Below are 25205 nucleotides of genomic sequence, written 5' to 3'. Positions count from 1 at the left end.
TTACTCTGCATTTGTAATTGTTATGTTATAAAACAGAATAATGATGAATTTAAACTTCACTCCTAATAAGAAGGTTTTTATCTATCATTAAAAAAGATGTGCTGCTTAGATGATTCAGAATATTGTTTATGTCCATACTAAGCTCGAAGAGATAATTAAACCCCCTAGAATGCTCACCCAGAGCGTTGATAAATGTTTATTAACTAATATGGATGTACTAAAGATAACAAAAGACAATATATAGTGGGCCATTTAAAATCAGTTGGTGTCTAGCTCTAGAGATGAATTTTTCCCATTGCATTGTTCCACAGCCTGAATATAGCTTCAGCTGAATAATGAAATCTGGGACTCTCTTAAGCAAAATTCTTGAATGCTTTCTTGAGAGAGAACATTGTTAAACAACAAGTTTCATCACAAACTCTGCACTGAATATTTTTTTTAACAACCTTAGGAAACCATTGGCTTGATAATAGCTACTCCTTGGACATCAGAATTTAATTAGGCAATCTAGTATTGGACATGAGATAAAGTAAATTGATAGTTAGCAATGTTAGATCATGTGGCATGAAATAAATCATAATACAAGACTTCTTCCATTTACTGTCTTCTACAGTGTGATACTAAATTGGTTTGAGATAAATGGTTTCTATCATATGCCTCTGTTCAGGATAAAAACCAGAAAATGATACTATTAATATCCTGCAGTCGCCTCATTATTCAGGAAGATTAGAATAAAGAACTGAGATAACAAGTCTGTAGATTGTTTTCCTAGCATATTAAAGGCCTTTGCTAATGACTACTAAGTTTAGGATCATTTATATAAATCAAAAAATGCAAACATGATAGTGGTGTAAAGTGATTAGAAACATATTTCAATGATAATTTAAGATTTCTTACATACTTCTAAAAATTTTCCTCTTGCAAGTTCATGAAGTAATGAATTTGGTGTTGTAAACATTTAATATATTAAAATATATAATAAATCTTCAATAATAGTTTTAATTCAGTCATTTATATGTATTATGAAGTAAATTATACATATGATAAATTATACACATGATCTTCCATGATTCTGGGCAATTATTTTAGAAAGAATAATTAAATTACCTTTGAAATTGTTATAATGTGTCTGATAAATGCTTTAGAAAATTTAGAGCACCCCTAAAATAAGTAATCAAATGGGCGATGATAATAGTTTTGTTTGGGATCATGTAAGCCAAAGAGGTCATTTTCCCTCCTGTAGGCAGAACTCCAGGTTAACATCAGTTTAGAGATATGAGTTTCCCTAATGTGGAGGTAACAAATTGATATCGGAAACCAATTAAGACTGTGAATCCCACCCTGTTTGAAGTATCATGTTTAAGAGTTATTCATCTTCCTAATTCTCCTGCCCTGGCAGAGTGACCTAGAGTGTCTATGCAAGAGTTGCGTTTCCAATGTAATATGATTTTAGTTTTCTAGCAGAGAAAGAACAAATTTCTTTCAAGTTCATAGGTGGCAGAAAAATTTAACAATTAATAAATGCAGTAAAAAATTGTGAATAAATTAATACAAATAACTTATTTTGCCAGAAAGATATTGATAAACTTTGAAAATCATATAATCATACTCTATTTTTAAATTTATCAGAAATGTCTATTTTTGCTAATTTTATTTTTTGTTACTTGAAGGTATTTATTTGCTTAGCATGCTACAGGTAACAGATGCTGAAAGTGCTAAAAATACTAATGTTATTTTCAAAGAAAACAAATGCAAAATGTTTTTAAAAGCTATTTTGGTACTCTGTTTGAAACATAAGGTGGTTGGTCAAAGTGGAGGGGGTTGTTGAGGGAAAAATGAGTTATTTGTGAGAGGGGGTGATGATATTGTATTTCCAAATGTACTGAAGATTAACTTTATATCAAAAAAGTAAAATCCAGGCAGGTAAATGAAGCTATGTAGCCTCACAGATTATGATTATTCTGATTTTCAACGTGACCAACTACCAACAAACTTTATTTATCTCTACAAGAATTTGTGTTGTTAAAATTATAATTAATTTAAAAGATTTATTGCAGTATAGTTGATTTACAATGTTGTGTTAGTTTTTGTTGTATAGCAAAGTGACTCAGCTATGTATGTATATATATATACACATATATATTCTCTTATTTAATGAAGTATAATTGCTTTACAATGTTGCATTAGTCTCTGCTGTACAATGAAGTGAATCAGCTGTGTACATAGATCCCCTCCCTCTTGAATCTCCTTCCTATCCCCCAATATATTCTTTTCCGTTACGGTTTATCATAGGATACTGAACGTAGTTCCCTGTACTCTAGAGCAGGATCTCATCGTTTACCCCTCCTGCATGTACTAGCTTTCATCTGCTAATCCCAAACTCCCAATCCTTCGCTCCCCACCCCACCTCCCCCTATCTGTTCGCTGTGTCTGTGAGTCTGTTTCCATTTCATAGATACGTTCATTTGTGTTGTATTTTAGGTATCGCATGCAAGTGATGTCATATGGGATATGTCTCTATTTCTGACTTACTTTGCTTATAAAACCATGATTCTAACAGCAACAGCAATAAGAATCCCTAACCTACAACTTACAAATCAAAACCAAAGTAAAATAAATATCACCCACAAAGAAAGTCAACCTACCGCACAACAAATGCCCTGCTAATGCTGCTAACTCAAACCAAATAGTAATTATGAGGGCGGGCATGGAAACCAGCAGGCAGAGTTACCTCTGATCACAAATCAGGCCTGGCCTTTATGCTTTCTGCCACAGTCAGGGCCATAATCATAGTGCCCTATTTAGATGCCACGTCTGGTTCAAAAGACATATTCAGAGATCCAAATAAGCACTCTGACTAGGAGCAAACTATTGACCTATGAACATCTTTATTTGCTTGTTGATTTTTATTCAACATACAATTTCAATTCTAGATAGAAGATACATACTTGTAGTTCTAGAATAATTTTGCAGCAGGAATATGTTCTACCATTGACTTTATTCAAATTACTCCAATTTGGTGTATTCCTGAAACTTTTGAAAATGGCACATGAGAAGCATGTGGTCAAAGAGTGAAAGTAGCAGGTGAGGTTCAGAAACAGAGAAGCCTCCTTTAGACTGAAGTCTATCACACATGTGCTTTTCTCAAAAGAGCAAAAACTAGAGTATCTCTAAGAACCTGGAACACTTGAAGGTTCAGTGACTCTACACATTTTTATATACGTGTCAGATTTCAGATTTTTAAATTTAGCAATAAAGTTCCATCTTTGGCTTAAATATCCTAGAAACTAAGGATCATTGGGCATATCCTAGGGCTTAGTCTCTTAAGTTTTAAGAATTAGCTCTTGTATAATTCTATACACTGATCCAATTTAATAACAGAGAAAGAGATACAGGGCTCTGTGGTTAATTGTAGAAAATGACTGTCAATGACTGTTTTCGGAGGTCTGGGAAGCCATCTGAAAGATCAAACAGTACACAAAACTAGGTACAGTGTGTTTTAATTAAGCATAACAGCTAATGGCCCTCAAACAAAACTCTGCTGGAAGACACAGTGATTAGAGGCACCTGCAGGTTAATAATTAGAAGCATCTGAGCACAGAAGCAATTAATATAGGGAAACTCTCCCAGGAGGAAAGGCTGTGCAATAAACAAAATAAGCTTCTTTCCAAATCCCCATTAAAAAAAAAAAGTCTGATTTAATAAAAAGTCACCAAGCCCAAACATTTAAGGATGCATGAAAATACTTATATTTAGCTTGTTCTGCGTCTTTTAAATTCACTGTACTCATAGACGTTTCATTCAATGTAATCGGGAATGATTGTTTTCCTTCATTTACCAAGTGAGTATCAAACAATTGGAAGCTCTTCAGGATCAGGTATGATAACCAGAAGTGATGATTTATTTGCTAGGCAAAACAAAGACCACCGACATTGAGTTTATGTCTAAATTTTGAGAATTTTTTAAACGAAAGCCTCCAAAAACCCATTTTTTTTTCAAATTACCAACCATACTAACATGTTGAGTAGACTATAAGCGAAAATGTTCTAATTTTTAGTGTGAAACTGCTTCCGTTTTCATATAGAAACATTCAATCATTTCGGTACTGCAAGATTTTCTGTATCTGATAAGTACTTTTGGTACACATCAAAACATGTTCAGTTGGCATACATTCTTCTGTTTAGTGCTGATCATCTTTTAATCTTTATTGTGTGTATGTATAGGCATTTCACATTTCCAGATTATGTTCATTTTAGCCATCTTAAATACATAATGTTCAATTAGATCCCACTGTTCATTTTCTGTTCCAGGCTGATTGCAAAAGTAGATGTTTTGAGACTATGTAGCAAAGGCTAATGTATTCCTAGGCAAAATGGAAAAATGATAAGCCAGGGAAAAGAGAGACATTAAAGGACATTAAAGGACTGTGCTAGCCATGTGACCTAATCATTAAAAAACACTTCCAGGGAAAAAAATCTCAAACATTACAGATATACAGATTCATGAATTATGTATAGTCATAAAGGCTCCTGGAAAACATGTTAAATTCAAGCCTTAAATCATTACTTTGAGAACTACTTCTATTATTTTTCTTTGTCTTATAATGAATAATTTGCATCAGAATCTCAATTCATTTATATCCTACAGCAAAATTTACTTGGTCAAATATGAAAGGTATCATATCCATTTTCAATTTGTTTTTGCTTTCACCTTTTTACAAGTATTATCCTTTGTTCATGGGGCAGATGTTGAACAGTTTAGAACACAATGGTTCAGATTTCTGTTAATTATAATCTAGGTCAACTATGAAAAACAACTGTAGTCGGTAAAGGTGCTATAAAATATTAGCTTCATTATTAGTATCATAGAATCATCTTATTAAGCAACAGCTTCAGAACATCTCCCCTCAAATACAATCCATATCAGGCTTATTCTATTACCACAGCTCTGGCTTCTTGAATGTGTACATCAGCCTTTAACTTCTAGATCTGAAATGACTTTCAGTTCAGTTCAGTTCAGTTCAGTCGCTCAGTCGTGTCCGACTCTTTGCGACTCCATGAATCGCAGCACGCCAGGCCTCCCTGTCCATCACCAACTCCTGGAGTTCACTCAGACTCACGTCCATCGAGTCCGTGATGCCATCCAGCCATCTCATCCTCTGTCGTCCCCTTCTTTAGAGACCTTTAAAGATGTATTTTGTTCGCTGGGTTTACTCTATTGCTACATCTTTTTGTTGATGTTTAAAACTGATTTTTTTTTTCTCTTCTCATTTCTTCCAAGGAAGATGTTAAATAAACTTCCTGGGATTGTTTAGATTTTCCCCACCGTCATCAATTCTCTAGCACTTTCATACTCCCAGGCAGTCACTTGGGAACTGGTTAAAATGCAGATTATTAGTGTTCTACCCCAGACCTATTAAATCAGAAGTTTCACTTTAGATTTTAGGTGATCCAAACACACATTAAAGTTTTAGAAGCATCGTCGAAGTCGCCAGATAGACACAGATATACATGTCAAAAATACTGTGGATTTGGTTTCATACCACATTTATAAAGTAAGTATCAGAATAAATAATGTAATATGGTTTTTTTTAAATTTCCTAGCGCATATAAAAATTGTTTACCCTACATTGTAGTCTATCATGTGCAATAGAATTATGTCTGAAAAAGTATATGCCTTAATTAAAAAGTACTTTATTGCTAAAATATGCTAATAATCATCTGAGCCTTCAGTGAGTCAATCTTTTTGCTTGTGGAAGGTTTTGCCGATTTTGATGGCTGTTGACTGATCAGGTCAGGGCTGCTGAAGATTTAGGTGGCTGTGATAGTTTCTTAAAATAAGACAGTAATGAAGTTTGCTGCATAGAATGGCTTCCTTTCATGAATAATTTTCCGGAGGCATACAATGCTATTTGATAGCATTTTATCTCTGGTAGATCTTCTTTCAAAATTGGAGTCAATGTTCTAAAACTCCGTTGCTGCTTTATAAACTAAGATTATGTAATGTTCTAAATACTTTGTTGTCATTTCAGCAATCTTTGCATCATCTTTACCAGGAGTAGATTCCAGCTCAAGCAACCACTCTCTTTTTTTTTATACCTAAGAAGCAACTCATTTATTGAAGATTCAAAACAAGATTGCAGCACATGTTACATCTTCAAAATACTGCTAAATCTAGTTCTCTTATTTCTACCACATCTGCAGTTATTTTCTCCTCTAAAGTCTTGACCCCTCAAAGTCATCTGTGAGGGCTAGAATCAACTTCTTAAGAACTCCTGTTGATGTTGACCTTTGGATCACTTCCCATGTATCCTGAATGCTTTTAATGGTGTCTAGAATGGTGAATCCTTTTCAGAAGGTTTTCAGCTGTTTTGCCCAGATCCATCAGAGGATGAATATCTATGATAGCTGTAGTCTTATATACAAGGTTTAATAAGACTTGAAAAATCAAAATTATTCCTTGATCCATGGGCTGAAGAATGGATGTTGTGTTAACAGCCATGAAAATAGTATTAATTTTGTTGTACATTTCCATCAGAACGCCAAGGTGATCAGGTGCCTTGTCAATGAGCACTCGTATTTTGAAAGGTATATTTTTCTTCTGAGCAATACATCCCAACACTGGGCTTAAAATATTCAGTAAACCATGTTGTAAACAGATGTGCTGTCATCCAGCCTTTGTTGTTCCATTTATAGAGCACTGGCAGAAGAGATTTAGCATAATTCTTAAGAGCTCTAGAATTTCTGGAATGATAAGTGAGCATGGCTTCAACTTCAGGTCACCAGCTGCATTAGCCCCTAACAAGGGAGTCAGCCTGTCCTTTGAAGCCTGGAGGCTAGGCTTTGACTTCTCCTTTTTAGCGCTGGAAATCCTAGATGGCATATACTTCCAATATAAAACTGTGTCATCAACATTGAAAATCTGTTGTTCAGTGCAACTACCTTCATTAAGCATCTTTGCTAGAACTAGGTAACTTGCTGCAGCTTCTACATCAGCACTTGCTGTTTCACCTTGCATGTTTAAGTTATGGTATTGGCTTCTTTCCTTACACCTCACGAACCAACCTCTGTTATCTTTAAACTTTTCTTCTGCTCCTCCTCACCTCTCTCAGCCTTCATAGAATTGAAAAGAGTTAGGACCTTGCTCTGGATTAGGCTTTGGCTGAAGGAAATGTTTGGATGGTTTGATCTTTTATCCGACTGCTAAAATTTTATCTGAATAATCATTAAATTTGTTTCATTTGCTTATTATCCCTGTGTTCAACAGAGTAGTACTTAAAATTTTCAAGAATTTTTCCTTTATATTCATAGCTTGGGGGATAAGCTTTCAGCCTATTCTGGTTTTCAATGCTGAGTTTAATCATTTTTAGCTTTTGATTTAAAGTGTAAGACAGTGACTCTTCCTTTCACTTGAACACTTAGAGGTCATTGTAGGATTATTAATTGGCCTAATTTCAATATTATATCTAAGGAAATAGGGATGCTGAGAAGAGCTGTAGATACAGGGGAACAGCTGGTAGGCAGAGCAGTCAAAACAAATTTATTGCTTAAATTCACCATCTTATACAAGCATGATTTGCAGTGCTCAAAACCAATTATGATAGTAAATTAAAGATTACTGATCACAGATTAACATAGCAAAATAATAACATGAAAAAGTCTGAAATACTCTAAGAATTGCTGAAATGTGACAGAGACACAAAGTGAGGAAATGCTGTGTGAAAAATGGTGCTGATAGACTTACTGGACACAGTGTTGCCAAAGATCTTCAATTTATAAAAGAAACAATATCTGAGAAGCACAGTAAAATGAGGTGTGCCTGTACTGGTTTAAAAATGAATACATGGTTTGTTTCCTTTCTTCTGCACATTTCCCTTGACTGCACTTTCAGTATAAAAGAGTCAGTTCAAACTGGCTATGGAAATTCAATAGCACAATAGTTTACATAAAAGTGGAACCAGAGGGATCACCTGATGATGGATCTTTTGCTGAATAAATCTTGTGGCTTGGTTCAATTTAAATTTAAATTTAAAATAAATCAGCTTTATATTTAATAATATTTTTCAGTTCTCCCCCCGCCTTACATTTTGTTATTCCAGCAGAATGTCTTAATTCTTTAAAAACTTTTTGAAACCATAATCATATATTTCTTTTTCAGCCTTATTTCTATTTTTATAGCATCTGTGGGTATCTGACAGAGAAGGCAATGGCACCCCACTCCAGTACTCTTGCCTGGAAAATCCCATGGACAGAGGAATCTGGTGGGCTGGAGTCCATGGGGTCGCTAAGAGTCGGACACGACTGAGCGACTTCACTTTTACTTTTCACTTTCACTTTTCACTTTCATGCATTGGAGAAGGAAATGGCAACCCACTCCAGTGTTCTTGCCTGGAGAATCCCAGGGACGGCGGAGCCTGGTGGGCTACCATCTATGGGGTCGCATAGAGTCGGACACGACTGAAGCGACTTAGCAGCAGTAGCAGTGGGTATCCGAATAAGCACAGAATGCTTATGTGCTGGATGAAGTCCTAAACCCCTTCCCCCGTTATGAGAGGTTTCTTCTCCCCACTGAATAAGTGATAAAAAATAGAGGTGGTTGGCAAAATTTTACTTGGCAATCTTGGTTTACAATTTTTAATATTTGTCTTAGCTCATATTTTGTTATTTGGTGCTACATTCCAGCAACGCTTTAAATGTTATTGAATATAAAACAAAGATCAGATCATATTTATTTTATTTTACATTTATTTCCATAGGAAATATTCTAAAAGATCCTAAATCCTTTCCATTGCAAGCCAATAATATAACATCAGAATTAATGTATAAATTTTAACAACATTATGCTTTGTCTTTGCTTTTCTTTCAAACAGCCATTGATAAAGTGGTGATAATAAATAATTAAATCTCCTTTGTGTCAATTTTTATCTTATTTTCTTTAAGAGCAGTTGCTTAAGTGGCTCAGCGGTAAAGAATCTGCATGCCAATGAAGGAGACACAAATCGCTGGGTCAGGAAGATCACCTGTATTAGAAAATGGTAACCCACTCCAGTATTCTTCCCTGGGGAATCCCATGGATAAAAGAGCCTAGCTGTCCACAGGGCTGCAAGAGTCAGACACAACTGAAGTACTGAGCACACAGAGTTGAAAAGTTTCTTTCGCTTAATTCTGTATCCATCTCCTATAAATTTTCTTGAAGTCTCCCAAAATAAGGGAATGTATATAGTGTTCCATGAATCATAATGGTGGAATTCTCTGAACTGAATCAAGTTGGTAAAGAACCTGCCTGCAAATATGGGAGACAACCTGCAAAGCAGGAGATGAGGGTTTGATCCCTGCATGGGAAAGATCCTCTGGAGAAGGAAATGGCAACCTACTCCAGTATTCTTGCCTGGAAAATCCCATGGACAGAGGAGCCTGGTGGGCTACAGTCCATGGGGTCACAGAAATCGGACAGAACTTAATGACAAAACTACCACCACAAACTTCATGTATTAAAACTCTTATCTCCAATGTGACTGTCTTTGGAGACTGAACTTTAGGGAGGTAATAAAGGTGAAGTAACATCATGAATGTGAGATTCTAAGCTGCCAGGATTGGTGGCCTTCTAAAAAGAGAAAGAGAAAGACCTCTGTCTACTGACATACAGGAAGGAAAGAGTATGTGAATACATTAAAAAGGTTTTCAAGTAGGAAGGGAGTTCTCACTAGAATCCACCCATGCTGTACTCTGATCTTGGAATTTCAGCCTCTAGAAGTGCAAGAAAATAAATTTTTGTTGTTTAAGTTACCCAGTTTATGGTATTTTGATATGTCAGTGATAGGGTTCAGGGCAGGCCACCCCAAAATATACCACTTTGACATATTGATTATTTTGAATTAAAGTTACTTGAGAAATGGCTAGTGCAAGAAGAACACGCTGACCCTTCTTTGTCCTTCTGAAAGCAGGAAATAAATTTCTCATCTGAAGGTGTCCTCCCAATGCCAGGAGGATGGAAGGCATTTTATTGCCAGAGATAGGGTATTCAAGGCCATATAAACAAACTTTATTACTTTACTATCCCAAGCAAAACACCCTTTGTTTTGTCGAATCTTCAAAAAAATTGTTTGTCTAAAAAGCATAAGAGCTACCTGCTCTGGTCCCTTCTTTGAGTCTCATATCGTTGGTGTTTCAGTATGCATAAAATTAAATTGGACAGTTTTCTCCTGTTGATCTGTTTTACGTCAATTTAATTATTAGACCAGAAAAGAAGACAGGAAAAAAAGACCTAAAAGGTTACAGGAAATTTTCTTCTCCCTGCAGGAGTTTGAACAGACTAAGTCAGATTTTGGTATTGAGAAGGGAGGTGCCACTGTAACAAAAATCTGAAAATATGGAAGCAGCTTTAGAACTGGGCAATGGGGTACAGAATTGATGGATTTTGAGGTTCATGCTAGAAGTATATACATAAAGGATAATTCTGATAAGATCTCAGACTGAAATGAGAATGCGTGCATGCTCAGTTGTATCCTCCTCTTTGTGACACCATGGTCTGTAGCCCGTCAGATGCCCCTGTCCATGGGATTTTCCAGGCAAGATTACTGGAGTGGGTTTCCATTTCCTTCTCCATGGTATCTTCCTGACCCAGGGGTTGAACCCACATCTGTGGCTTCTCTAGCATTGGCAGGCAGATTTTTTACCACTTTGCCTCCTGGGAAGCCAAGGAATGAGAAACATTGGAAACTGGAGGAAAGGTGACACATGTCATAAAATGACAAAGAACTCCACTGAACTGTGTTATATTATGGTGAAAGGTAGAATTCCAAGCCATGAAACTGAGTATTTAGCTGAGGAGATTTTTCAGCAAAATATCAAAGCAGCAGCTTGGTTCCTGTTAGTTGCTTATGGTGAAATATGAAAGGAGAGAAGTGAATTGAGAAGTGATTATTAAGCAGAAAGGAACTGGAACTTGAAGATTTGGAAAATACTTAGTTGACCCATATCACCAAAAAGAAAGCATGTTGTGAAGAAGCCAACAGGGATATGGCTGGACAAGTGCTTGATAAAAACTTATAAGATTATACTTGATAAAGTTTGAAATAGATAGGACAAAATGAAAGATGATTGTTGGAATATTTGACAGGACGAAACAACAGACCTATTTGGCTGTGAAAGTGCTCTATTCTTAAGTATGAGGGGGAAATGACACTGAAGGTGGTTCAAAGATCATGAAGGCATCTCCTTGGTTTCAATAGGCCAGACCTACTGGCCTCTGCCTTAGGGCATGGACCCCACCATAGCAGAGCTGTAGGAATGAGACCCAAACCAAGAATGATGTGTGTGTGTGTGTGTGTGTGTGTGTGTGTGTGTGTGTGAAGCTGCAACCATAGTTGGCCTGGAGGGTGAATTATGTAGCCAAAGAAGATTATTCCTGAGCCTGAAGATCTAATGGAAATCACCTTGCTAGTTCTTGGACCTACTTGAGACTTGCCACTTCTTTCTTCCTTCTGATTTAACCCTTTTGGACTGGAATTATAAAATCTATGCCTTTCCCATCATTGTTTCGGGAGGTAATCACATGTGTGGTTTCACTGGTTTACAGCTGGAGAGAAATTTGTCTCAGAATGAATCCTACCTCTGGTCTCACTCATATCTGACTTAGATATTTTGGTGACACTTCACATTTTAGATCTGATGCTGAAATGAGTTAATATTTACGGGACTGTTAGGTTAGAATGTGTTTTGGGTGTGAGAAGGACATTGATTTGGGGAGTTTGGGGTGGAACACTATGGACTGAATTCACATCCAAAATCCATGTTGAAGCCCTAGCCTGCAATGTGACTGACTTTGGACAGAGGGCTTTAAAGAGGTAATTAAGGTGAAATGAGGTGATAAGGGTAAGGTCTTAATCCAATAGGATTAGTGGCCATTTAAGGAGAGGAAGAGTGAGAATCATGCTCTCTCCTCATGTGTACACATCAAGGAAAGGCCGTATAAGCACACAGGGAAAGAAGGTCATCTGCAAGCCAGCAAGAGCTTTCCCCAGAAACTGACCATGCTGAAACTCTGATCTCAGATTCTCAGCCTTCATAACTATGATAAAATACATTTTTATTTTTTAGTCCACACCATCTATGGAATTTTGTTATGGCAGCTGAAGCTAAGACATAAGATATTTATAGAATATCTATTGTTATGTCCTAATACTTTTGAAGATACAGAGAAGAGAAGAATGCTTAAACAAAAACAAAAACAAATCTGTCTCATAAGTTACTTCGGACTAGGCAAAAAGCTCTAGGCTTGTATAGCAATGACTAGGTTTCTATTTATCTCCTTTCCTCCTCCAGCCTTATGTTCTAGAATATTTGTTTTCTTTCCCTCTTGACTGCTCAGTATTCTAGAACATTTATAGCACCTTGAGAACAGAATACAAAATAAATTAGGCTTGTTTGCAGGCCTAACATATTATACTGAAGGAGAAATGAATTTACGTGTGTATTGTTTGCGTATAATTTGTCCTACTGTCCTTTGACCAGAGCCAGAATATGTCTGAGAACAACCTTTAAGCTAACAATATTAAGTTAGTCCATGCAGAAGAACTTCAATATTACATTTCCTGGGCTATGCTACTGCTATTAGAAGCTCTGATTTTCAAGTACTATTAAAATAATATCATTTTATGTTACATATAAAATAGTTGTGTATTTGCATGTCTTGAAAAACATGAAAATATTCAGATTCGGGCATTTGACTTTTAATTTATAGAAAATATAACATGCCCTCTTAGGGTTTTGAACTTTTTTTTCCTGAGTCTGAATATTTTCTGAAATAACAATATCTGGGAAAAGCGTTTCCCCAGCAGCTCAACAGGTAAAGAACCTGCCAGCAAAGTAGCAGATAGGGATTTGATCCCTGGGCCAGAAAGATGCCGTAAAGGAGGAAATGGCAATCCACTCCAGTATTCTTGCCTGAAAAATCCCATGGGCAGAGGAACTTGGCAGGCTATAGTCTAAAGGACTGCAAACAGTTCGACACAACTGAGCACACATGCACAATCTGGTAGAAATCCATTTATTGACATTTTCAGGATTCCAAACAGTAACTATTTATACTATGATTGTGCCAACTTTATCATTCTGGGAGAAACTATTAGCAATTTCTAGATGCAGTGAAATAGCAAGAGTTTGGTGAATTTTACTTCCTGCTCATAATTTTTCTTATTGAATAAGACTTAGAACTGGACATGGAATAAAGGACTGGTTCAAAATTGGGAAAGAAGTACATCAAAGCTACATGTTGTCACCCTGCTTATTTAGCTTATATGCAGAGTACATCATGAGAAACACTGGGCTGGAAGAAGCACAAGCTAGAATCAAGATTGCTGGGAGAAATATCAATAACCTCAGATATGCAGATGACACCACCCTTATGGCAGAAAGTGAAGAGGAACTAAAAGCCTCTTGATGAAAGTGAAAGAGGAGAGTGAAAAAGTTGGCTTAAAGCTCAACATTCAGAAAACGAAGATCATGGCATCTGGTCCCATCACTTCATGGGAAATAGATGAGGGAACAGTGGAAACAGTGGCTGACTTTATTTTGGGGGGCTCCAAAATCACTGCAGATTGTGACTGCAGCCATGAAATTAAAAGACGCTTACTCCTTGGAAGAAAAGTTATGGCCAACCTAGATAGCATATTCAAAAGCAGAGACATTACTTTGCCGACTAAGGTCCGTCTAGTCAAGGCTATGGTCTTTCCAGTGGTCATGTATGGATGTGAGAGTTGGACTGTGAAGAAAGCTGAGTGCCGAAGAATTTATGCTTTTGAACTGTGGTGTAGTAGAAGACTCTTGAGAATCCCTTGGACTGCAAGGAGATCCAACCAGTCCATCCTAAAGGAGATTAGCCCTGGGTGTTCTTTGGAGGGAATGATGCTAAAGCTGAAACTCCAGTACTCTGGCCACCTTATGTGAAGCGTTGGCTCATTATAAAGACCCTGATGCTGGGAAAAGATTGAAGGCAGGAGGGGAAGGGGACGACAGAAGATGAGACGGTTTGATGGCATCACTGACTTGACTGACATGAGTTTGAACAAGGTCTGGGAGTTGCTGATGACAGGGAAGATTGTCCCTGCAGCTGCAGTCCATGGGGTTACAAGGAGTCGGACATGACTGAGCGACTGAACTGAACTGAACTGAACTGAAACCACGAAATTCACAATATTGTGTTATACCAGCAATAGGAAGTTAATACACTATGCATAGCAAGTAAAGGATACTCATGTATAAATCATTAAGCATGTAAATCATAGAAAGAATGAATTCTGTTACGTATGTACTGTCTCAATCAAGTGTTCCCACTGGGTCAGATGATCTGTGTTTTTGTCTTAGCTTTGTCATCGACTAACTGGGTTACCAGCAAGTCACTTCACCTAGCTGAACCATATGCCTTCTTCTTCTTTTGACCGTGAAGGAATTAAACAGGATCATCATTTCATCATCTCAAATTTTCTTTACTAATCTCATGTCTCTTTTAAGGCTTTACCCATTCATCTTCTATTTAAATTTTAACAAACTTTAATTTTGGTTGCTTGGATTATGGGAAAATAAGTGCATTAAAACTGCATTTTCAAATAATTACCATTTTGTTCTCCCCTGTGTCTTCCCCTGCCCTCCACTTCATGTATATGAACTTTTGTGATGGGCAGTAGAGGAACTGGAATGAACATGGTCTTTCCACTGGCTTGAGAATCAGAGCATAAAGACCCTCTTGCCTTTAACTATCTGATCTAAAATAAAACCATGCCAACCCAACCCTTGGAACTTTTTATAAAGTAGTTTCAGAAAAAATCAGGAGCACCCTCAGGATTTCTTAGTAAGATTTCTGAACAATAATGAATAGTTAACTGAAAGGAAAAAAAATATTAAAAAAGTTTGATGATAGCTTGAGAAGGAAATAATGTGTCTCTAGTTTGGTTTTGGAAGATTCTTAATGGGTGAGATGAAGTATGGGCTGACAGAAACAAAGTTAATTGTTCCAAGAAGTCAAAGGTACTTTTTCTTTTATTGGTCTGAAAACAAACAACTGACTTTTACATCAAGTCTTTAACCCAAAGCCTTTGTTTAACCTAATGGCACTTAAATTCCTTTACTCGATTTCCCAGAGTGCCTTATCTCCTCAGTCAATCAACAGTGGCTGGCCCACTTTCCTGCTCTCCTCTCTACCTTGGGGGTCTCAGGAAAAGGACCAATTTTTTGGGCTTACTTCTGTTATGCTTCTGTTTGGCTTTCTCTCCATTCTATTTATCTTAGCTAGTGCCATTCTCTATTTCAAGGCCACCAGGGTCAATAATCAAATTAGGAGGTGACCAAAGCCTTTTCTTTCTGGGTGGTAAATTCCAGAAGACTCAGTCTGTCTCTGGTAATTGGAAAGATGAACCAATAGAGACCCTTTCCTCACATCGACAGCTTTTCTGTCAAATGAACAAATCTTATCAGAAAGCTTTCAGGGCAAAGCATATATTCAAAACGTGTGTTGCTGCTCCTGTTGTTTTGATTAATTTCCATTTCTGCAACTGGCAGTGCAAGGTGCTCTGTGGAAGTGAGATGTGCCTCTGGTGTCCAGAAAGCAAACTGTTCCATTCCTCTCCCAATTTGAAGACTACTTTACAAAAGAAATTGGAAATTCAAACGAAAGTTTGTTTGTGTGTGTGTGTGTGTGTTTTGCTGATAATGGAAGTGGATTTATTGTTTTTAAAATACTGAATGTTCTCAGCAGTCTGTAATGAATCCAGACAACACATAAAAATAAAATAATTTCTATGATTTAAAAGTTATTCACTATACCTTTCTTCCAGACCTGAAATAATTAAAATATTTATGAAGCTTTCTCCCTTGCCCTAGAACATGTGAACTTTGCCTTAGAAGAGGCTTAAATATTGACTGATCCATTGTAATGTGACATTTATTAACCTTTGTAACATTTAATGTGCACTAAAAGTAATCTTAGTTTAACATCCTTCTGAACAGTAAGAAGTGTTTGGCTATTTTCTAGTTAAGAGTTAGCCATATAATATTTGTTTTTCTTGTAAAATATATTTAAAGTTCCAAATTCATATGAATTTTTTGAATGGACAGAGCAGAACACTACTTTTATATTATACATTCTTGATATTGTCAGCATCTAAGAATATTTAGGACTTCATGTTGCTGTTGTTCACTTTGATATAATGAATGTGATTCTTTTTGCTAGCCGGGAACACTAATGATTTTGGTGTGTGTGTGTGTGTGTGTGTGTGTGTGTGTGTGTGTGTCTGTGTGTGTGTGTGTGTATAAAACCTTGACAGATATAAAGAAAAGCAATAAAAGAAAGCATGTAGGAAATCCTTACAGTAAATTATTTATTTTATAAAAATTGAAGTGTATGTAATTCCAAACTTAGATCTACAAGTGTGAATATTTTTAATGCACTTAATTCTAATTTAAATGTTGTAGCAAACATACAGAAAAATTTCCTGATACCACAGAATTTATTTCTTGCCAAAGTTTGCACAGATTGATTTTAAAGTTCATAAACTCAGAAGTTGACTATTAAAATCTCTTTTTGGAATATGATAAATTATTTGAAAATAAATATTTTCAATAAACAATTTTAAAACTGTGGATCTTGAGAAGTTTACATGTATCTTGCTAATATGTGGAGTTCCTTAACATAAAAATTAAAGTGAAAATAAAATGTTTTTAATCCATAAATATAAATTCAAGAAATGAAGTTTTTCTGAGTGTTAGAATTATGAATAACTTGTAATTTCATTCTATTTTCTATATTTTTTTAGTTCTCTCCAAATCTAATTTGCTTCTGTATTAGATTTTTCAGGTTACTATACAAACCGTCTATTTCAGTCATATTTTAAGTCTTTCCAGTAAGAATGCATTGTCTACAAGATATATCAGAAAGAAGAACATCACAGGAATATTTTAGCTGGGCAGAGTTTACTGCTCAACTTATAAATACCATTTTTCAGATTATTCCTAAAATTTAAGAGAGATTTTTGCAGGATACAAGAAAATCAAAAGCTATTATTTTCTGTTGGTGCCTTGATTAATATTTCAGTGATATTTATGACAAATTTCCAGGTGTTACAAGTTTAGAGCTTTCATTTAAAAAAGAATGAAAGAAAAAATTTTGAAAAACTGGGAAGACTTACTGCTGAGTTGCAGCCCTGTCATTATTTCCACCAGGTTTACATCCTACAGCCATCTGCAGCCACAGCCCTTCAATGCAAATTATATCCATGGTCAGCTCAATTGTGATGTAACCAAAAGCTAGTCGCTTTCAGATCCACTGTTGTCACAGTTAGCCAGACACAGTCTTCCCGTGAAACAAGTTGGCTTCCATTCACAATCACAAATCTCCGGATAATGGGTAATGATCACAGGCAAGTTTCTCAGCTCCCAGCTAATTTCCTTCATACTCTAAAAATGTGCTTTAACTTCACAGATACTACTAATCGTTTCCTGAAGTGAGTCAGTGATTGCTTGAATTTTTAGCTAAGTAGATATTTTTCAAAGACTGAATCCTGAAGTAAGTTAGATAACTCTAGAGAGGAATTAAAAAGGAAACTAAACTTAAATAAATAAATAAATAATAACTAAAATGATAGCTATTTAGAGAATTCAAACTAGTGGCTGATGACCCCTTAGTCACTATTTTAGAGAAAGATTTTAGAGAAAACATTCCCAATTCGAGAGGAGAGCAGATTGCAACATGCCACAAAACAAAAATAGTCACTAAGTCATATGTCATTTCAAACCCCCAAAATACTGAATAAACTTAATGTCTTCACCATTGTTGCTTGTCTCTATGAGTATAAGGCTGCATAGCTTGATGGTGTAAATTAGTTATTTAGAAAGGTTTATTATTCTACCTATTCTACAAACATTCCCCTAGTTACTGTTGTAATTCTTATGCTTAATCAAATGAAAACTAAATAAATATTGTTTATAACCCAGTTTTATTTCTCGATGTGTCAGGCTAGGGAACAATTGAACCAGTTCCTTTAATGTTTTTTCTTTCATATCAATGCCAAAAGAAATGAAACTTTTATGTCTTTAAAACAAAAAAAGAAAAGGGGACACTAATTGAAAAGGTAGGTGACTGGAGGATGTGACAAGGTATGTGAGACAGAAGCTGGATTATAAGTAAGCTAATGATTTTAACTCAGCATATGGACAATTAGTGATTCCCTGTTGGCTCAGCGATGAAGAACTTGCCTGCCAATGCAGGAGACTGCCTGCAATGCAGGAGACATGTAGGTTCTATCCTGGGGTCAGGAAGATCCCCTGGAGAAGGAAATAGCAACTCACTCCAGTATTCTTTCTGGGGAAATCCCAGGGACAGAGAAGCTTGGTAGGCTATAGTCCATGGGGTCACAAGAAAATCAGATATGACTTAGCAACTCAACAACAGCAACAACAGCAACAACAATGGATGTTTAAGATACAGTGTATCTTGTGCTATTTTGCCTTATTCTTGGAATAACTTACAGTTTGCAAACTAGGCAAGATTCATTTTCTGTTACATAAAGTTTTTACTTATGTCTTTCTATTTACTTAATGTAAGAACTTGTGTTGATGCATTGGTATATCTGATTTGTTAAATTAATATTTATTGAATGCCAGATACTTTCCTAGGCCTTGGGTTACAGCAATGAATGTGACATGCTCAGAGTTCAGAGACTAGAGAGAAACTGTAGCCTAGTGTAGAAAACTCCCCTGAATGTACAGTAGGACAATTTTTAAAGTTAAGATAATATAACTCATGGAAATCTTGTCTTCCTAAGAAATTGGAAGATCATCTGAATCAGTCAGTCAGTCATTCAGTTCAGTCACTCAGTCATGTCTGACTCTTTTCGACCCCATGAATCGCAGCACGCCAGGCCTCCCTGTCCATCACTAACTCCCGGAGTTTACCCAAACTCATGTCCATCGAGTCAGTGATGCCATCCAGCCGTCTCATCCTCGGTTGTCCCCTTCTCCTCCTGCCCCCAATCCCTCCCAGCATCAAGGTCTTTTCCAATAAGTCACATCTTTGCACAAGGTGGCTAAAGTAATGGAGTTTTAGCTTCAGCATCAGTCCTTCCAATGAATATCCAGGACTGATCTCCTTTAGGATGGACTGGTTGGATCTCCTTGCAGTCCAAGGGACTCTCAAGGGTCTTCTCCAATACCACAGTTCAAAAGCACCAATTCCTCAGCACTCAGATTTCTTCACAGTCCAACTCTCACATCCATACATGACCACTGGAAAAACCATAGCCTTGACTAGGTGGACCATTGTTGGCAAAGTAATGTCTCTGCTTTTTAATGTGCTATCTAGATTGGTCATAACTTTCCTTCCAAGGAATAAACATCTTCTAATTTCACGCTGCAATCACCATCTGCAGTGATTTTGGAGCCCCAAGAAATAAAGTCTGACACTGTTTCCACTGTTTCCCCATCTATTTCCAAAGAAGTGATGGGACCAGATGCCATGATCTTCATTTTCTGAATGTTGAGCTTTAAGCCAACTTTTTCACTCTCCTCTTTCACTTTCATCAAGAGGCTTTTTAGTTTCTCTTCACTTTCTGCCATAGAGTGGTATCATCTGCATATCTGAGGTTATTGATATTTCTCCCAGCAATCTTGGTTCCAGCTTGTGCTTCTTCCAGCCCAGCATTTCTCATGATGTACTCTGCATAGAAGTTAAATAAGCAAGGTGACAATATGTAGCCTTGGCGTACTCCTTTTCCTATTTGGAATGAGTCTGTTGTTCCATGTCCAGTTCTAACTGTTGCTTCCTGACCTGCATACAGATTTCTCAAGAGGCCGGTCAACTGGTCTAGTATTTCCATCTCTTAAAGAATTTTCCACAATTTGTGGTGACCCACACAGTTAAAGGCTTTGGCATAGTCAGTAAAGTAGAAATAGATGTTTTTCTGGAACTCTTGCTTTTTCAGTGATCCAGCAGATGTTGGCAATTTGATCTCTGGTTCCTCTGCCTTTTCTAAAACCAGCTTGAGCATCTGGAAGTTCACGGTTCACATATTGCTGAAGCCTGGTTTGGATAATTTTGAGTATTACTTTACTAGCATGTGAGATGAGTGTAAAAAGAATGCACTCGTCATAGCAAACACCCTCTTCTAAAAACACGAGAGGAGACTACACATGGACATCACCGGATGGTCAAGACCGAAATCAGATTGATTATATTCTTTGCAGTCAAAGATGGAGAAGCTCTATACAGTCAGCAAAAACAAGACCGGGAGCTGAATGAGTCTCAGATCATGAACTCCTTATTGCCAAATGCAGATTTAAGTTGAAAAAAGTAGGGAAAACCACTAGACCATTCAGGTATGACCTAAATCATATCCCTTATGATTATACAGTGGAAGTGAGAAATAGATTTAAGTGACTAGATCTGATAGAGTGCCTGATGAACTATGGTTGGAGGTTTGTGACATTTTACAGGAGACAGGGATCAACCATCCCCATGGAAAAGAAATGCAGAAAAGCAAAATGGCTGTCTGGGGAGGCCTTACAAATAGCTGTGAAAAGAAGAGAAGTGAAAAGCAAAGGAGAAAAGGAAAGATATAAGCATCTGAATGCAGAGTTCCAAAGAATAGCAAGGAGAGATAAGAAAGCCTTCCTCAGCGATCAATGCAAAGAAATAGAGGAAAATAACAGAATGGGAAAAACTAGAGATCTTTTTAAGAAAATTAGAGATACCAAGGGGACATTTCATGCGGAGATGGGCACAACAAAGGACAGAAATGGTATGGACTTAATAGAAGCAGAAGATATTAAGAAGAGGTGGCAAGAATATACAGAAAAACTGTACAAAAAACATCTTCATGACCCAGATAATCATGATGGTGTGATCAGTCACCTAGAGCCAGACATCCTGGAATGTGAAGTCAAGTGGGCCTTAGCAGCATCACTATGAACAAAGCTAGTGGAGGTGACTGAATTCCAGTTGAGCTATTTCAAATCCTAAAGAATGATGCTGTGAAATTGTTGTACTCAATATGCCAGCAAATCTGGAAAACTCAGCAGTCACCACAAGACTGGAAAAGGTCAGTTTTCATTCAAGTCCCAAAGAAATACACAGTCTACTGCTTGGCTATTCAACCGAAGACTCATTTGGAAGACAGAGATTCCTAAGGTCGATATCATGTCTATTGCTCCAGACTCTGGGTGTGGGGTATGAATTTATCATTTAAAACATACTCCCAGATGATTCTGATGAAAGCCAGGTATGTGAATAACTGTAAGATTAAAAATCTACTTGTCGGGTGATATATACAAAGGAGTTAGTCATTTGCATATTATTGCTGTTGCTATTTAGTTGTAGTATTACTGATATGGAAAATAATATTATTCAGTGATGCACCAAATAAAAAAATTGATATTAGTAAGTATGTTTTATTCTTTTGACAAAATCTTTTGGAATTCTTGCTACTCTGTGTTGCAAAAATCAATGCATGATTTTAGATTTTTTTCATAATAGTAATAAATGATATGATATTTAAATAATCCTTAATAATCTTTGTATTTTTATTTCTGTACTGTGTCTTGCTGGGTATAGAAACAGTTTTATCTCCTATTGCCTATCATATTTTAAACCTAGAGACATTTCTGTCTAAATGAGAATGGGAAAGGAGTATGTGTTCTTAATTCAGTGACATTATTTCAAATACTACTCACAGCTTAACTTGCACAAACTCGCTGAATTTGCTCAGTTCCAAAGAATTTCAGTAAAATAAAACATCATTTAACTTCCCATTTTGTGTCCATTGAAAACTGGTATCTTTCCCCCCATAATTGTATATATTAGTACCTGTCACAACCATCAGAAATACCCTTAAAATCTTTTTTCTTGCTAAATATTCTCCTGCATATGCATATTAAGTTGGTTTTCAACACATGTCTCTGTAAATGTCTCTAAAATGTTTTAAACAAGTAGATTTTTTAAAAATAGATAGCTTATAGGTCAGACTATTTTTGTTCCTATCTCTATACTGAAAGGCTAAACTCACCTCTTTGTTTCCGGGAATGTTACAAGAAGCCAAATATTTGTTCAGCTCACAGGATTGCCAGAGCTGCTGGAACTTGCAAATTTTAGCAGAAACCTATATTGCTTGGGGATGTGTGGGCTATCAGACAACATTTCTCCAGCCTGGGGATCAGGAGATCAAAGTCCTAATCAAAGTGGGAGATTGAAGCTCTTTTTAAGTTTGCCCTAACTCAACAGGTCCTAGGAGACTAGGTAGGTTGTGTGATATTTGAGGGATTTTTAATGCCTCTGAGAGTTTAATAAGTTGGGAGAAAATCTTAAGTGTATCATAATTATTGGGCGTTAAGCATGAAAACTGAAAGGAAGGTACTGAATAAAAATTGTTAAAGGACACCTCTGAATTAAAACCTATCAAATTGAAATCAATCCACTAAAATGTCATTGCCCCTCTTTACTCCCAGTGTATGGTCAATAGATATAAATAGCGAGTGACAAATTTGATTCCAGAGGGACTCTTTTTTTTCAATATGAATGAAGGCAAAGGCATAGATATTTTAATGGATTATTTCAACTCTGATATTCTCAATTTCAATGATAAAATTCATGATGTTAAGAAAGACCAGTATCTACTGGTCACACAAAATGTTCCCCAAATGCTATAAAGATTCATTGTTGAAAAAAAACACTGTTCAGATCTGTGTCTTCATTAACAGAAAGTGTACACAGTGGTTGAGCAGCTGGTTTTGACTCCTCATTCTATCACTTATGTCACTTTCAATAAGGTATATGAGCCCTCTGTGCCTCAGTTCTTTATCTATAAAAACAGAATTATGCTGTGGTGCTGAAGAAAACTCTTGAGAGTCCATTGGGCTGCAAGGAGATCAAACCAGTTTATTCTAAAGGAAATTGACCCTGAATATTCATTGGAAGGAAAGATGCTGAAGCTGAAGCTCCAATACTTTGGCCACCTAATGCAAAAAGGAGACTCATTGGAAAAGACACTGATGCTGGGAAAGATTGAAGGCAGGAGGAGGAGGAGGGGATGACTGAGGATGAGATGATTGGATGCCATCACTGACTCAGTGGACATTAGTTTGAGCAAACTCATGTGAAGGACAGGGAAGCCTGCTAATGTATAGTTCATGTGGTTGCAAGCAGTCAGACATGATGTACAACAACAATAAGGGCTTGGAGAGGATTAAATGAGTTAAGAAAATAAGGCACTGAGGAAGTGAAAAAAAAAACCACAACACTCTTGCACAGAATAAGTGGTTATTAAATATTATGATCTCTTTGACTCCTTTTGAGACGTATCTATCTATTCTGAATGAAAATACTCTGGCTATAATGGAAAGTTTTCACAAAGGCATAATATTACTGAAAGAGATAATTATTCCTAATACTCTTTAGTGATACATCTAAGAAAGGAAATACACATTAGCATGATGTATACTATTCTTCCGAAGTTCTTCTCTGTGTTGAGAAAGCAAAGAGTGATTTTAGATGCTTCATAATCATAATATGATATTTAAAGGCTTTTTGGATACTTACCTTTTATTCCTATATTGCACCATTTATTGTTGTAAAGCAGAATCTGGTGCTAAAGATTTCTTATTAAAATTTTTAGCTGAGATTTTTGTATTCAATTTATGTAATGATTTAAACAATAGAAGCAACTTTGAATGTCATCTGATAACTGTCTATTTTCATATAATGCTATCAGAAACTTATCAGAGTAGTTTGTCCTACCTTAAAGATTGAAAGTTATTATTATTTATTATGTTAAGAGATAACACAAAGTTTAATGTATTAATTAATATAACATATATGTACATGAGAAGGAAACCTCCACCTCCAAAGAGAATTTGTTTTCTCTTTTCATTAAGGGGGAGTGAATTAAGATAAACATGCTAAAAATGAGAACAAATGGAAGATGAGAGGAAGAGAAAAAATTATTTAGAAGAGCATAGGCATTGTTTACATAGCTAATAAATTTATAATCTGAAACTCAAGAAGAACCACAGATGTTTAGGAGAAGCTAAGATTCAGAAATTAGGGAGGTTGCCAAAAATAATCCTTGTTGAATAAAATACATAATAGTAACTTATAAAACATACTTGCATGCGTTTGTTCTACCATGTCTGTATATTGGTTGTATCTAGATTTATGTGTGTGTGCTCGGTCACTCAGGTGTGTCCAACTCTTTGCAACACCATGGACTGTATGCAGCCCACCAGGCTCCTCTATCCATTGAATTCTCAAAAACACTAGAGCTGGTAACCATCTCCTTTTCAAGGGGATCGTCCCAACCTGGAAATCGAAACTTAGTCTCCTGCAGGTAGATTCTTTACCACTGAGCCACTAGGGAAGCCCATCTGCATTTATACCCATTGCCTAAAAAAAAAAATTCCTATAGTATTAGCTGCGTAGGACAGTCCTAAAATGGAACTGAACGTATATCATACGATTATTTAAAATCACTTGTATGTGGGGGGAGGGGATGACATTGCCAAACCTCTAATATCATGAGAAAGCATAAACCTTTGGGTGGTGACCAGGGCAGAATGTGTCAAGTAGAGTCCCTGGCATGGAGTATATAGCTGATATTCTGTTCAGCTCTGTTCTGTTCAGTTGCTCAGTCGTGTCTAACTCTTTGCAACCCATGGACTGCAGTACACCAGGCTTCCCTGTCCATCACCAACTCCCAGAGCTTGCTCAGACTCATCAGTGATGGCATCCAACCGTCTCATCCTCTGTCTTTCTTTGGGACCGAAATGAAAACTGACCTTTTCCAGTCCTCTTCTCCTCCTGCCTTCAATCTTTCCCAGGCTCAGGGTCTTTTCCAGTGAGTCAGTTTTTCGCATCCAAAATATTGGAGTTTCAGCTTCAGCATCAGTCCTTCCAATGAAGATTCAGGACTGGTTTCTTTTAGGATTGGATCTCCTTGCAGTCCAAGGGACTCTCAAGAGTTTTCCAACACCACAGTTCAAAAGCTTCAGCTCTCTTTATAGTCTAACTCTCACATCCATAAATGACTACTGGAAAAACCATAGCTTTGACTAGATGGAACTTTGTTGGCAAAATAATGTCTCTGCTTTTTAAAATGCTGTCTAGTTTGGTCATAGTGATATTTTGATCATTGCTTTAAATATTACTGACACCCTTGTTGTGATATCTAA

The sequence above is a fragment of the Ovis aries genome, chromosome 1 (genome assembly GCF_016772045.2).
Source record: "Ovis aries strain OAR_USU_Benz2616 breed Rambouillet chromosome 1, ARS-UI_Ramb_v3.0, whole genome shotgun sequence".
In the NCBI taxonomy this organism is placed as follows: domain Eukaryota; kingdom Metazoa; phylum Chordata; class Mammalia; order Artiodactyla; family Bovidae; genus Ovis; species Ovis aries.
The sequence above is the reverse complement of the archived record's forward strand: the minus strand, read 5'-3'. Positions refer to the sequence as shown.